Source organism: Pteropus alecto, unplaced genomic scaffold (genome assembly GCF_000325575.1).
Source record: "Pteropus alecto unplaced genomic scaffold, ASM32557v1 scaffold33, whole genome shotgun sequence".
In the NCBI taxonomy this organism is placed as follows: Eukaryota; Metazoa; Chordata; class Mammalia; order Chiroptera; family Pteropodidae; genus Pteropus; species Pteropus alecto.
The window spans coordinates 3,828,035-3,842,463 of NW_006435762.1; the positions used below are offsets into that span (position 1 = coordinate 3,828,035).

General features: G+C 34.8%; 1 protein-coding gene and 1 pseudogene across 3 annotated transcripts in view; both read right to left on the reverse strand.

The window, feature by feature from the left end:
- The window catches only part of TNIK (TRAF2 and NCK interacting kinase), a 345,956-nt gene that overhangs the window by 193,142 nt on the left and 138,385 nt on the right, over positions 1 to 14,429 (reverse strand). The window lies entirely within an intron of this gene.
- On the reverse strand, positions 889 to 2,039 carry LOC102883977 (annotated as a pseudogene).

Genomic DNA, 14,429 nt, shown 5'->3' on the forward strand with positions numbered 1-14,429 from the left:
GACCCTGGTGGAGGGGCTGGGGAAAAAGGGCACAAAATTTCATTTTGATGTGGAACTGGCAAAAATTGAAACTGAAATTAAAGGGACAAAGGGGCAGGAAAAAGAATGACATTTGGAAATCCTATGAAAATAGAAAGCTATATAAATGAAATATTATGAGTCTTGTTATATAAAAGTAAAAAAGAGGAGGACAAGACTGATAAAATCCTAATTTTACAAAGCAGGGAACCTAAAAGATATTGTCTATTAGTGAAAATTCACCAAGGTGCATACTTAAGAAATGAAGTTTTTAAATAAGTATTTATTATTGTAACAAATAGAGAAACAAAAAATAACCATATAATTATATTGCGAGTGTGGACAAATGGGCACATGAGAGTAACACTGAACTAAATTCTCATCTATCTTAGCAGAAAGTTAACAAAAGTCTAAAAGTAATAAATTAGGAAACAATAAAAGCATTTACATTGAGATAAGAAGGCAGTATACAGCCAAAAGACAAGCAGTTACTTTAGGGAACAGTTCTAGGAAGAGTAAATAGTTTTGGTGGGTTTAGATGTCTATTGGCATTATTTTTCTTATTGAGGTTTAACTGACATACAATATTACAAGAGTACAACATAATGATTCAATATTTGTATATATTGCAAATGATTATCACAATAAATCTGGTTAACATCTGTCACCATACATAGCTACAGAATTTTTTTTCTTGTGATGAGAACTTTTTTTTAACACCAAGTTGAAAATTTTTATTTTGCTAATGTGCAAACAGAATATAACAGTTCGCTTTCTATGGTTTCTACACACTTAACCACTGATAACTTCTATAAGATGCTATGTCCTTCACAGTTGACATGCCTGATCTGTGAGGGCCCAACTTGCCTTCCTTTCTACCCACAGAATTAATTCCTTTCAGAAGTCTTGTCGGATGTTTTCTTTGTTGGCCCCTCCATGTTGCTGCTTAATTTGAAAGATTCCATTTTCTAATGGCACAATAGTCCTTTCTATCTCATAATTCTTACTGACCAGGGATACCCAAGTTGACTCTATTTCTCTTAACATGAACATGCTGTGAGTTGCATGTTCTTTCGCTGCCATTTTAAAACTTGAATGTGTTTCCTTAACTTCTGGAGCTCTTTCTGTGCACGTTCAATCATATGAATTAGATTTTCATTATGTACTTTCCAGGCATTACATCCATGCTGTGAGATTAGTTCAAGATTCTCGATTCGAACTGCTTGATGCTCTAACTGGGCCATAGAATTGTTTACACATTCTTGCCATGCAGTAATGTCATTTTTCTGACCAGAGGAAGGGGCTGGAAGTTTATACTGTTTCACACTGAGCAATTCAATTGGTTGCCGAGCAGCCAGTCTTTCAAATTCATTTCTCATTATGTCGGTTTTAAATGCAGAATAATCCGGGGCTGTCAGGTAGCTCAGATAGGTCTTAGTAGGTCAGTATCTGACAGTTTCCTCCTCCAACAACCCCACAGCCGCTTCCCGCACACCAAGCGCTTCATAACCTTGGTCAAAATACGGCAGCGCATCCACCACAATCTCTCCAGCCACCAAACCTGTACCCACCATTCTTAGGTTTGCCTGAGTTTTCTTGAGAACTTTTAAGATCTATTCTCTTAGCAATAATTTTCAAATCTGCAACACAGGATTATTAATTATATTTACCATGCTGTATATTACATCCCAATGACTTATTTTTATCTTTGGACTCTCTTCACCCATTTCACCCATACCTCCAACCCCTGCCTCTGGCACTCTTGCAACCACTAATCTATTCTCTGTATCTATGATCTTGTTTTTTTTTTTTTTCTTTCTTTCCTTCTTTTTTTTTTAGATTCCACACGTAACTGAGATCACATGGTATTTGTCTTTCTCTGTCTGACTTATTTCACTTAGCATAACGCCCTCTAGGTTCATATCCATGTCGTTACAAATGGCAAGATTTCATTATTTTTTTTATAACCGAATAATACTCCACTGTATGTGTGTACACATTTTCTTTACCCATTCATTCTTCGATGGACACTTAGGTTGCTTCCATATCTTGGCCATTGTAAATAATGTTGCAATGAACATGGGGTGCATACATCTCACATCAAGTTAGTGTTTGCATTTTCTTTGAATAAATACCGAGAAGTGGAATTTTTGGATCATATGGTAGTTCTACTTTTAATTTTTTGAGGAACCACAATTTTATTTTCTATAGTGGCTACACCAGTTTACATTCCCACCAACAGTGCACAAAAATTCCCTTTTCTCTGCATCCTTGCCAACACTGCTTATTTCTTGTCTTTGTGATAACAGCCATTCTAACAGGCATGAGGTGATAAATCAATGTGATTTTGATTTGCATTTCCTTGTGGATTAGCGATGTATCTTTTCATGTACTTGTTGGCCAGTTGTCTTCTTCAGAAAAACTTCTATTCAGATCCTCTGGCAATTTTTTAAATTTGATATTTTTTGTTTTTGTTTGTTTTTGCTAGTGAGTTATATGAGTTCTTTATATGGTTTGGATATTAACCTCTTATCAGATATATAATTTACAAATATTTTTTCCCATTCAGTAGAATGTCTTCTCATTTTGTTGATGATTTCCTTTGCTATTCAGAAGTTTTTAGTATGATGTACTCCCACTTGTTAATTTTCGTTTTTGTTGCCTTTGCTTTTGGTGTCAAAACCAATAAATCATTGCTAAGATGCAATCAATTTTTGTCAAGGAGCTTACCACCTATGTTTTCTTCTAAGAGTTTTATCGTTTCATGTCTTACAGTTAAGTATTTAATCCATTTTGAGTTAATTTTTGTGTGCAGCCTAAGATAGTGGTCCAGTTTCATTCTTTCACATGTGACTCTCCAGTTTTCTTGATACCATTTGTTAAAGAGACTGTCCTTTCCCCATTCCATATTCTTGGGTTGTAAATAACCATATGTGCCTGAGTTTTTTTCTGGGCTCTTTCTTTTGTTCCATTGTCCTATGTGTCTGTTTTTATTCCAATACCATACTGTTTTGAATACTACAACTTTGCAACAAGTTTGAAATCAGGGAGTGTGTTGCTTCTAGCTTTATTCTTCTTTCTCAAAATTGCTTTCACTATTCAGGATTTTTTGTAGTTCCACACAAATTTTAGAATTGCTTGTTTCTGTTTCTGTGAAAAATGCCATCAAAATTTTGACAAGAATTGCACTGAATTTGTAGATTGCTTTGGGTAGATGGACATTTTAACAATATTAATTTTTCCAATTTGCAAATATGAAATATCTTTCCATTTATTTGCATTTTCTTCAATTTATTTTGTCAATGACTTATAGTTTTCAGTGCATAGGGCTTTCACCTCCTTGGTTACATTTATTCCTAGGCATTTTATTCTTTTTGATGTAATTACATGATTGTTTTCTAAATTTTTCTTTCTGACAGGTCATTATTAGTGTATAGAAATGCAATAGGTTTTTGTATACTGATATTGTATCCTGCAACTCTGCTGAATTCATTTATTAGTTCTTACAGGTTTATTGTGGAGTCATTAGGGGTTTTTGATATATATATAATATGTTATCTGCAAATAGTGTCATTTTTACTTCTTTCTTTCTAATTTGGATGCCTTTCATTTATTTATTTTTCATTACTAATTGCTCTGGCTAGGACTTCTAATACTATGTTGAATAAAAGTGGGTAAGAATGGGCATTCTTGTCTTGTTCTGATCTTAGAGGAAAAGCTTCTGGCTCTTCACCATTGAGTATGATGTTAGCTGTGGGCTTGTCATCTATGGCCTTTATTGCATTTAGATACATTCCCTATAACCATTTTGTTGAGAGTTTTTATCATGAATGGATGTTGAATTTTGTGAAATGCTTTTTCTAAATCTATTGAGATAATCATATGATTTTTACCCTTCATTTTGTTAAGGTGGTGTATCACATTGATTGATTTGTGGGTGTCGAACCCACCTTGTATCCCTGGAATAAATCCCAACTGATTATGGTGTATGATCTTTTTAATGTTTTGCTGACTTTGGTTTGCTTATGTTTTGTTGAGAATTTTTGCTTCTATGTTCATCAGTAATTTTCCATCTATGTTTATCTGTAATTTTCTTTTCCTGTGCTGTTCTTTCCTGGTTTTGATCTAAAGGTAATGCTGGCCTTGTAAAACGAGTTTAGAACTATTCTCTCCTCTTTCATTTTTTGGAAGAGTTTGAGAAGGATTAGAATTAGTTATTCTTTATATGTTTGGTAGAATTCACCATTTAAACTATCTGGTCTTAAGCTTGTGTTTGTTGGGCGTATACTAACATTATTTTGATTTTACAAAATTAATTTTTTAAAAAAATAGTATCGTTGTTAATATAAAATATATCATCAACTTGCAAGATAAGTTTCTGTGAGCTGGTCTGAGAAACAAATGGTCATTTATAACAGGTGTTGACAAACTAAATCTGGTTCACTGCTTGTTTTTGTAAATAAAATTTTATTGGAACAGAGTCACACACCCATGTCTAGGGCTGTTTTCTGCTACAACAGCAGAGTTAAGTAGTTGCAACAGAGACGGTACAGCCAACAAAACCTAAAGTATTCACTATTTGGCTCTTTACAGAAAAGGTTCACAAAACCCTGATTTGTAACACTGATTTTCTGAGAAAATGCTATCTACAGTCAATTTGATTTTTGGAGAAGAGTCAGTTTCTAAGTTGCAGACTGTCTCTATTATCTGCATAGCTCCCCTGATAGGAACAGTTGTGCCACAGGACTTGAATTTAATGTTCTGTTTTTTTTTTTCATTCGGGGGCATGTAAAAGGTGCATATAAGATCTCTGTCTCTGTTATACAGTGATGAGAAGAGTCTGTCATTACACTGTAATTCTCTTGACCTTTCAAATGACAGTACGAACCTGGGCCTTGTATTTTTATTGCTACATGGTAGACGTTACCTGTCAAAAAAAGAGCAACCTTTACATGCTCACATAAAAATAAACTTCTGCCTGTACCTCAGTGTGGATATTAGAATGAAGCTTATCAACATCAACTAACACCAGCACTCAGTATTTTAGCCCAAAGATTCAGCAGCTGGGCGTTAAAACACATATAGATACTCGGTTTGGTTGTTTTTGTTTTTTTTTTAAGCTATACCAGTCTGAATGCCATGTCCTTAGCCTTTTTCATCATAGTCCCCTAAATTGCCATATTACCTGAAGGTAAATCCAATTTAATATAAAAAATAGGAAAAGAAGTAATGATCTACTAGAGAAACCATTTAAAAATAGCAATAGTCTTCTTAAATAGCAAGGGCTAATTTTGCCTATATTGTATATTTAGAATGAACATCAAATAATAATACTCTTTAGTATTAACTGGTTCATAGGAAATCTTTCTGCATAAAATCATTTGATCTTCAAAAGTACTTATGTTTGTAACAAAAACCTTTATTCCATATCAGAGATTATCAATGGGTGCAGGATGGTATAATATGCAGGATTCGTGTCCCTTGGAACTGTGTCAAAATTTCAGGGTAGAAGGAGACTTTTTAAACTGTACTTACCCAAGTAAGTGAGAAATATTACTGCATTGATCAGAATCTGTTGCATTCCTGAGGAATATTTATGAGGAAGATAGTACTATATAATTCTCCTCTACAGGGGAAAAAAGCCTCCTGGCAGGGTCCCATAATTTTTAGTATTTGGATGAAAAGATTATATGTAGACATTAAAGAACAAAACTGCATATAACTAGCAAAAAACCTGATGTATAAGCCAATGTTGAAAGTGGAATGTTAGCTTATTACCCCTGGCTTTAAAAAAGAAACTCATTTGAAGGTATCTACTGAGACATATTTTTAATAGGAGATTCCTATATATAGTGTTTATATCTTGCTTTTTTTCATCTACTTCATTATCATATCTTATCATGTCCATAAACATAAATCTCTATCTATTTTTAATATCTTCAATTAACATCCTTGTTTCCAGTTTAGGTGTATGTCAAATTTTTCTAGAGACAGAACTCCTAGGTCAAAGGGCTTCTATCTTTTTAAGACCTCTGATAACAGATCACCTAACTGACTTCCCAGGAATTATACCAGTTTGCTCTCCCATTACTAGTACATGGCTGTGCCAGACGGCCACTCTCTTGCCAACTCCAGCTATTGGCATTCATTTCCATAACTGCTGTTTTAATGACTCTCAGAATGGTTCATAATTTGGTCAGGGCTTCATTTGACCTGCTCTCTCCAAGGCAGCTGTTAACTACACTTAACATCTTTGTCATCAGCAACAATAATAATGGTGGTGGTGACGATAACAAGTCACTACATTATGAACAATACTGTTGTTCTAGCATTACACATATATTATCTCATCTGATACAACAACCCTATAAGTGTGTACTATTATTATCACATACATTCTACAGATGAGGAACCTATGGTACAGAGAGATTATATAAATTGCCCAAGCCTGCAAAGCTAATGAGAGTTAGAACTAAGACTCAAAACTATGCAGTTTGGTGCCAGAGTCCTTCAGAATCAATTCATAAAACTAGAGATATCACCACCCATTCCTGCCCTTAGGAAAACAGTTACAGTTTCTACAGTTTTATAGATGTGAGCTTACTTAAATATAATTAGCCAAGTACTTCCCCATTTGAAATCTATGCCATTTTAAATAAGAACCTATGACCTGCATGTTCATTCCTAGATACATGGCACTTATGGATAGACAGGGGTTATCTCCCTGTATGGCACCAATCAATGGTCCACATGTTTCAGCTTTGCACCTTTTGGATGGCCTTAACACTGCTCAATATCCAGATAATCACATGGAGGTTCAAGTGAGCCTCAACAGCTCTCATAACTGCTGTGGTTCCATCTGATCATTGTTGATGAGTCTTTTTAAACAAGGTGACAGACTCTCGGGTTTTAAGAGACAACTGAGCATCATGTGCTGGGCCTACACTTCCAGTGTTCACCACTTAGGAGTTGTGTGTCCTCAGATCACATGCTTATTCTCTAAACTTCAGTTTTTCATCTGTAAAGTGAGGATAAAAATATTTACAGCACATTGGGCTGATGCGAGGAAATGCTTCGCACTATGTCTGGAACACGGTAAATTCTTAATAAATAGCAGTTATTACTATTTCCAGATGTTCGTAATGTTAGCTCCTTTTATTATTCCTCTTGATCTCACCTTAAGAATTATCATAAGGTTAATTGGTGCAAACTATATCTAAATAAAAAATTGCCTCCAAAAGAACAATTTTCTGGGGATGTATAAAAAGATGAAATAAAAATATTCATCACTTTAAAAGGAATTAATATTAATGTATAATATATTTTCTTACTATCAGCTCGAGGTTACTGTTACTATAAATTAGGGCTAGTACTTTAATACTTGTTGTTACCTAACAAATATTAGGAATCAATATTAACATAAAATTTATTAATGTTGATATAGTTAATTAATAATTATAATTACTAATTTTAATGTAATCTTATACAATAATTATTATAAAAACAATAAATAAATAGATATTTCAGCTTAACTTATTGCTGACTATGGCTCAACAGAAATAACCTGGCAACATCTAGAGAGTAGTCAGCAAAATAGATAGTGCTGAATAAATCGTGTTGGCCACACTTCCAGGAAGTCACCCTTTGAAGAAACTAGGAAGTAATAATATCCTTACAGAATGGCATAGCAGTAACTACAAATGGATCCTATCAGTTATGGGAAAATACAATATTCCAGCTAAATTGAGATAAACTAGTTCTAGTCCCCATATTTTGCTTGGATGGGAGCTACTTCTAATTTCCCTGTGTCTTAAAAAAAATAAAAATACTCTGAAGGTAAAACACTGGAACAGAGGGGAAGAGAAGTAGGGGACAGTTTTCCATGCCTTTTCTCATATGAAAAATCTAATGTCAGCAAGGAATAGAAATGGAATTAAGCAGTGAATAAGTTTTGACCACATCAGATCACAACTAGAAGTTTCACCAAAGTAGCAAAGTATATAAGAAATTTACTTTCAAGAGAGATATGAGTTCAAATTCTGGTGCTGCGGTTACCAACTGTGAAATCAGGAGTAAGTTATCTATCTTCTTTTAATCTCAGTTTCTTAATCTGTAAAATAGAGATAGTAACAGAACCTACCTCATAAAGCTGTTGTGAGAATTAAATAAGGTAAAGCATTAAAAGTCCTTAACAAAGTACCTAGTCCAATGGAGCAAATGTTACATTTTAAACATCATTTGTATTTCTGATATCCCAACAGTTAACACTAAAACTACAACACGTATCCATTCTTTTGCTCTCTCACACACACATATACACATTTATATACATCTCAGATAGCCCTCTGGATCTTGCCATTCCTGAAGGTCAATGAGAGCAATGTTTGCTGCCATATTACAATTAAAAAACTGTGACTGTGAGAACTGGCATCCTGTCCCCTACTGATAGCACAGACATGAGATGTGGTCTACATACAGAATGAGCGTTGTGGCTAAAAAAAATCATCCAGGCCATGATCGGCTCTTCAACTCTGGTACAGATTTAAATCTTTGGTTATCATCAAAATAACATTTTTCTTGTGGCATCAGGCCAACATCTCCCATCCCATTGAATTACAAAGAATAGAAAGAAGAGCCAGCAGGAGTATTTATAAGTCACTGACTTGGTGTAGAGCCAAAAGTACTTTTTTAACCATAACTGCCAAAGGAACTATCTGTAGATTCTCTTAATGGTATCTTGAAGCTTTGTAAAATAACAAATAAAACTGAAAAAAAAAAAAAAACAGAGTAATCAAAACAGTTATACTAAACTATTCTCTGAAGCTGGTGAACAAATTATGTAAAAAATCTCAAGAAACGGACTGAAACTATTTTCTTTCCTTAAAATTCAATGGAGAAATTTACAGTGCAAAAAAGAGGAGAGAGGAGTGACAGTACCAGGAGGTGGATGGAACTCTAATCTTGTAACAGACCCGGACCATTGCTATTCTTAATTATACCAGAAGAATGGTGTAGGCAGGTTCTTTAGAGGTTGGGATCCAGCTTCTGTCACCTGTAAGATGAGAGTGAAACCCTGGAATATACAGGCCCCTTTCTACACTACCTTCCTATGAAAACTCCTATGAATAAAAAAATAATTATATTTAAATTGCGTAAACTAAAATTTTTTCATAGATTCTTATGAAGGAGAGGGGAAGGAAGCTAAATTTTATACTAACTTTTAAAAACTCTCATGTAATGTTAGCAACTGACCAAATTCTCCTTGAATTGCATATGTACAAGAAGGAGCTAAGAAAACATACAGTCTTCGGAAACGTTTCCTGGATTCTTTCCTCTTTTTCCACAAAAATACAACTACCTTTTTTCTTTCCTTTTTCCTTTTTCATGAGACATGTAGATTATATAGGAAATTTGGCAACCAGAATGATCCTATGAGAAATCCAATTGGATAACTAAAGGAACTAGACACCCCAAAATTATTAACTTAGGAGAATTTCAAACTTTGGTGCTAACACTTCAAAATAATAACCATCACCATCACTGAATGCTCCCTCTTACCAAGGAGCCGAGGAGTTCAGTCTCGCTGACCACCAGTTACAGGCTCTAACAAAGAAAGGCTTCTTGGCAGCCAAACAAAGCTGGCCATCCAGGAGAATCCATAGTTCTTGCCCTCTGTAAAAGGAGAACAGGAAGTAGAATCCCATGTAGCCTAGAAGAAACCTTATAGATCCAGGCCTGTAGGATGGACAGCTGAGGAACAGGAATCCCCACCACCCAAATAGGGTTCTGGGAGTCGTGCACTTCAACAGCATTAATTAGTTCCCAGAGAAGTGCCTCAAATCGAGGGACTAGAGGAAGCCTGGCGGTATGATTCTGTGTGGGAATGAAAGTGGACTGATCTCCCCAGAACTAATGAGGGTATTGCCTCTCTGCCATGCTCTGGCTCTCCCACAATTCTCTAAAGTTCCTTCAGGTGGATGTAATTTGGGTTACTTATAAGATGGAATTATGGGACAACTTCATTCTGAGAGGCTGAATAGACACTCATCTCTCAGACCAAAAGTTTGTACGTTTCACTAATATTTGCTCATTATCCGATCAGAAACATAAGCATCCCTTCAAAACTAGTTCATGAATGCAAATTCTCAGCGCCACACCAGCCTTATGAATCTGAAACTTTCCAGAAGGGAGCAATTTGTGTACTAACAAAGCCCTCCTAGGGAGTCTGATGCACACTGACATCTAAGAACCCCTGAGCATTCTAGAGCAACACAATGAGCATTGAAAACAACAAATGTATGAATGTTAGGCAACAGATAGGTGCATAAGCAGAAGAAACTCTCTTGTCCACAGTTGGCTTTCACTCTCAAATTATTTTACTTAATAGTTCCCCTTTGCAAAAAAAAAAAAAAATGCCCTTTCACATGCAGAATTTCATAATGAGCAATCTATTGCAAATAGTCAGTCTTGAAAAAATCCCCCTGCCTTTACAGTTTCCCTCAATATCGCATATTATTTACATAGATCTGTCTTTCATAAATTTTTTATAACACCTCAAGCAATACAAATCCTCCACAAGCTCTAGTTAATATGGACTACTACAATAATAAGTAATTTGGGGAGCAAACACTCAAATTAGTAAGGTCTGGTTTCCTGTAGATTACCAAAGGGTGAGGAGGCGGGAGGGGGGAGAACTCAGATGAAATGTGCATTGACTAAAAGGCAGAAAGGAAGCAGAAAATGTATGCTGAACAGATGCCAAGATTTTGCCACATGCTTACAGTAAAAGAAATAAAGAGCAGAGAAAGTTATTTTTAAAAACTTCTTTCCTTGAGAACTAAGTTAATAATTGTCTTGCTTTAAGATATTAGGTAAATACTTCTTTTTTTCCAATGAAAGACATTAGGCAAACAGAATATTAGCATGAAATATGCCTTAATTTAAAGGATACAGATTATTTATCTTCCATGGACAGGAATCACCGGTCTTCAATGATAAAATTCAAGCAGATAATTTTTTGATAAACCTGTTTTCTTTATCAGCTGTTGATAATGTATTATTTATACCCAAGGCTGGGACAAACACATTAGCATTGAAATTCTTGAGCAATACCCAGGTTGCTGAATTTGTTAGCAATAATAATGTGTGTTAGCCTGCCTGACTTTAACTGCATTTACTCAAAGAAAAAAGTTGATGAGAAAGCAAGAGTGAAGAGATGATGTGATAGAATGGAAAGTATTGAATAAATAATTATTAAGAAGCACCCATTTTCATTTTCAATCTATTCATTAGATGTTAATAAAATTAATCCTTACTCTTCTATTTGGCAGATAATAAGGCTCTAGCCCAGTAGTTCGGAACCCTAGCTGTACATTAGATTTACCTGGAGAACTAAACAACAACAACAAAAAGAAACAAACAAACAATCTGCCACCCTACTGCAGAACAACAGATCAGAGTGCCTGAGGATGAGGCCCAGGCACTAGTGACTCTGGTGCTGTATGATGGTTAAGAAATACTGTTCTAGGAGACTTCTTTATGAAATCAACTTGGAATGAACAGACTACTATGAGACTTGGTCATTTCATGGATTAGTCCGCTCCATTCTTAAGATCCAGCTTATTTTAGCATTCCTGGGAGATGTCGAGTATACTCTATGGTTATGAAGGAGAAAAAAATGCTTAATTCAATATTTCCTGGTAAGCCTTTGGTAGGAGGAGACGGGACTATGGCTGCTGCTGAGCCACTTAAATAGCATATCTGAATTAATTGACATAGATAGAAGAGACAAACAGATAGAAGTTGGTTGGCTGTTATTTTTTTAAAATTCTCTTCTTCTCTCTGTTCTCCTATTCTTCCTCCTCTTCCATTACAATCATCATCATCATCGTCATCATCATCACCATCGTCATCATCATCACCATTCGCACCATAACAGATATCTAAGGAGGCCCTACTATAGTACTTAGAACACAAACTAAGAGTAAGAACATAATTCATAAATGCCTTGACTTATTATCTGAAAATTCAGGAGAAGTGGGAAACCTATTCAGACATCTCTGAAAGAAGACTACATCTTTCAGAATCCCACAGTCTATGTCATTCTTCCATAATCTTTCATAGCAAAGGTATACATTGTAAATCGAGACATAAAATTTTAGATGCAAAAACATTGCCTTGGAGAGCAAATAGATGTTTCATATTTGTTTTGACTCAATTAACATTAGCAAATATAAGCCAGGGCCATGCAAGCTACTCCCATTTCCATAATCTCATTTAAAAATGAGACATGTCATAGTTTGAAGAGCTCTGTGTACCATTTTTTAGTACATGGGGACATCTTATAATATTCAACTGTTATAAAAGCTTTATGACACTAGAATTTTAGTCTATATTTCATGTTCTTATAGCTTACTATTGGTAAGGTGGTTTATATGATGCTAAATCTTTGTTCAGAAAAGCTGATCTTCTCCATAATGTTGTTCTCATAGAAAAACATATCTGTTTTACAGTAAATCACTTTGTGGTATTTTTCCAAAATTAAGTTGAGGCGGAATGTAGAGACTTCCTCTATGGTTCTCGAGGCAAACCAAGATGCATCTGCGTATTATATGCTGCTGCAAATCTTTCTTTTTTTTCTAGCCCAATTCAAAAACTAAACAAAAATGCTCAGTTTAATTGTCAAGAAAGTTCTCAACTCTATTGTCTTAGTATATAATGTCCAATTCCATTTTTATCATTGATCCTTTTCAAATTTAATATATTTGAACTTCAGATTCATTATATCTAAAAAAAAATAGGCTTAGATATATCTAATAAATTCATTTTGTGGATTTTCCTTTAGTTTTAATCAAACTCTTGGATAAGAACATTTAAGAAGGTCACCCAGTTGTAAAAAGCCTGAATCCTACAGGATTCCTGTGCCTATAGGCTTTAACTTGGAATAATGTCTCGGTGACAAACAACCATGTCTCCTAAAAATTTCTACTTATGTCATGTTTATGAGGTATTTTGGAACCTTACTGGGGATTTTACTATATTTCACAGTTATATGGATTTAAAAGATTAGAAATTTTTATCTCAATCAAGTCTACTGCAACAACAATCAAGTCTTGAATGTTATTGAGTATTTTATTCAGGTCAGTATTTATAGTACTGGAAAAACTATTCAAGATTACCGAAGTCAGTGAACTTCCTCCTTTCTTCTCTTCTTTAAGTTTATCAATCACCTTCTAATAATAATTTATACAAAGATGGGTTTAAAATTTTAAGTTATAACACGCATATTTTCATTATAAGCACCTTTCCAGGGATAGTAGTTCAAGAAGCATGAATGGAAGCCATGCAAAAAAAGCTCATTACCTCAACAAGTTGATTAAAAGAAAGTGGAAGTAAAATGTGTTTAGAAATGCCCTAACTTAGGAGTTAGGACACCTGAGTGGTGGTCCTGGTTCTGGGATGACTAACTGTATGTCCCTTTCTCTGAAATGGACATTAAACCTCTCTGGGTTTTAAAAGCACCTGTAAAAAGAAAATATGAGAATGGCTTTCTCTAATTCCTTCACACCGTTAAAAGGCAATGGTTCTCCAGTACCTGCCAGAATATAAAGGGTGTTTTGTACCAACCCAAAGAATCTAAAATAGCTATTTCAAAACAATGAATCCATTACAATAGAGCTACCCTGTCAACTGATATTTTAACCTGTTTTCTAAGCACAATTAAATAAAAACATACAGTGCTTAAAAAAAAAGGCAATGGTTCTAAATAAAATTGGAATTTGGTCTTAGTAAGGTCTTAAAATCTCATTTTCTAATCAAAAATATTCTATCTCCTGCAAATGTCACTACTGATCTGATATCCTGCCATGACATTCCAGACATGAGACAGGAGAAAATGTGACAGGCTTATGTAGATGCTATTCCCATCCTCTCACTACCCCAACTTTGCCAGGAGCCAGCTCAATCTTGGAACACTTAGAAAAACATGTCCTTACCACTGAAGTTCTAGAATAAAGATTCAAATTTAAAGTGCAAGAAAAGGACTCAGTTTAGATGTGAGCCTAGACATATGACCTAACTCATAGCTCTTACACTACCATTAATTTTGGTCTCAATTTATTCCTCTGTATAGTCAAAAATAACAAATCATGTTGGCAAATGTCATGAGATTTAAGTAGGTTAATATTTTTAGGATAGAAGTAGAGGAGTATGGGAAAAAGAGCTTCTAGCACCTCGTGCTCTTAGAAAGACATGAACCACCCCAACTACCACCACTGGATCATATATCTCATCACAGCTTGTTATTTTCAAGTATTCAAAAATATCTATGGATAAAGATAATGATAAAAGCTGATGTCAACATTCAAATTTGATAAACTTCAAACAGGAAGAAATGTAATGTGTGGGAAGGG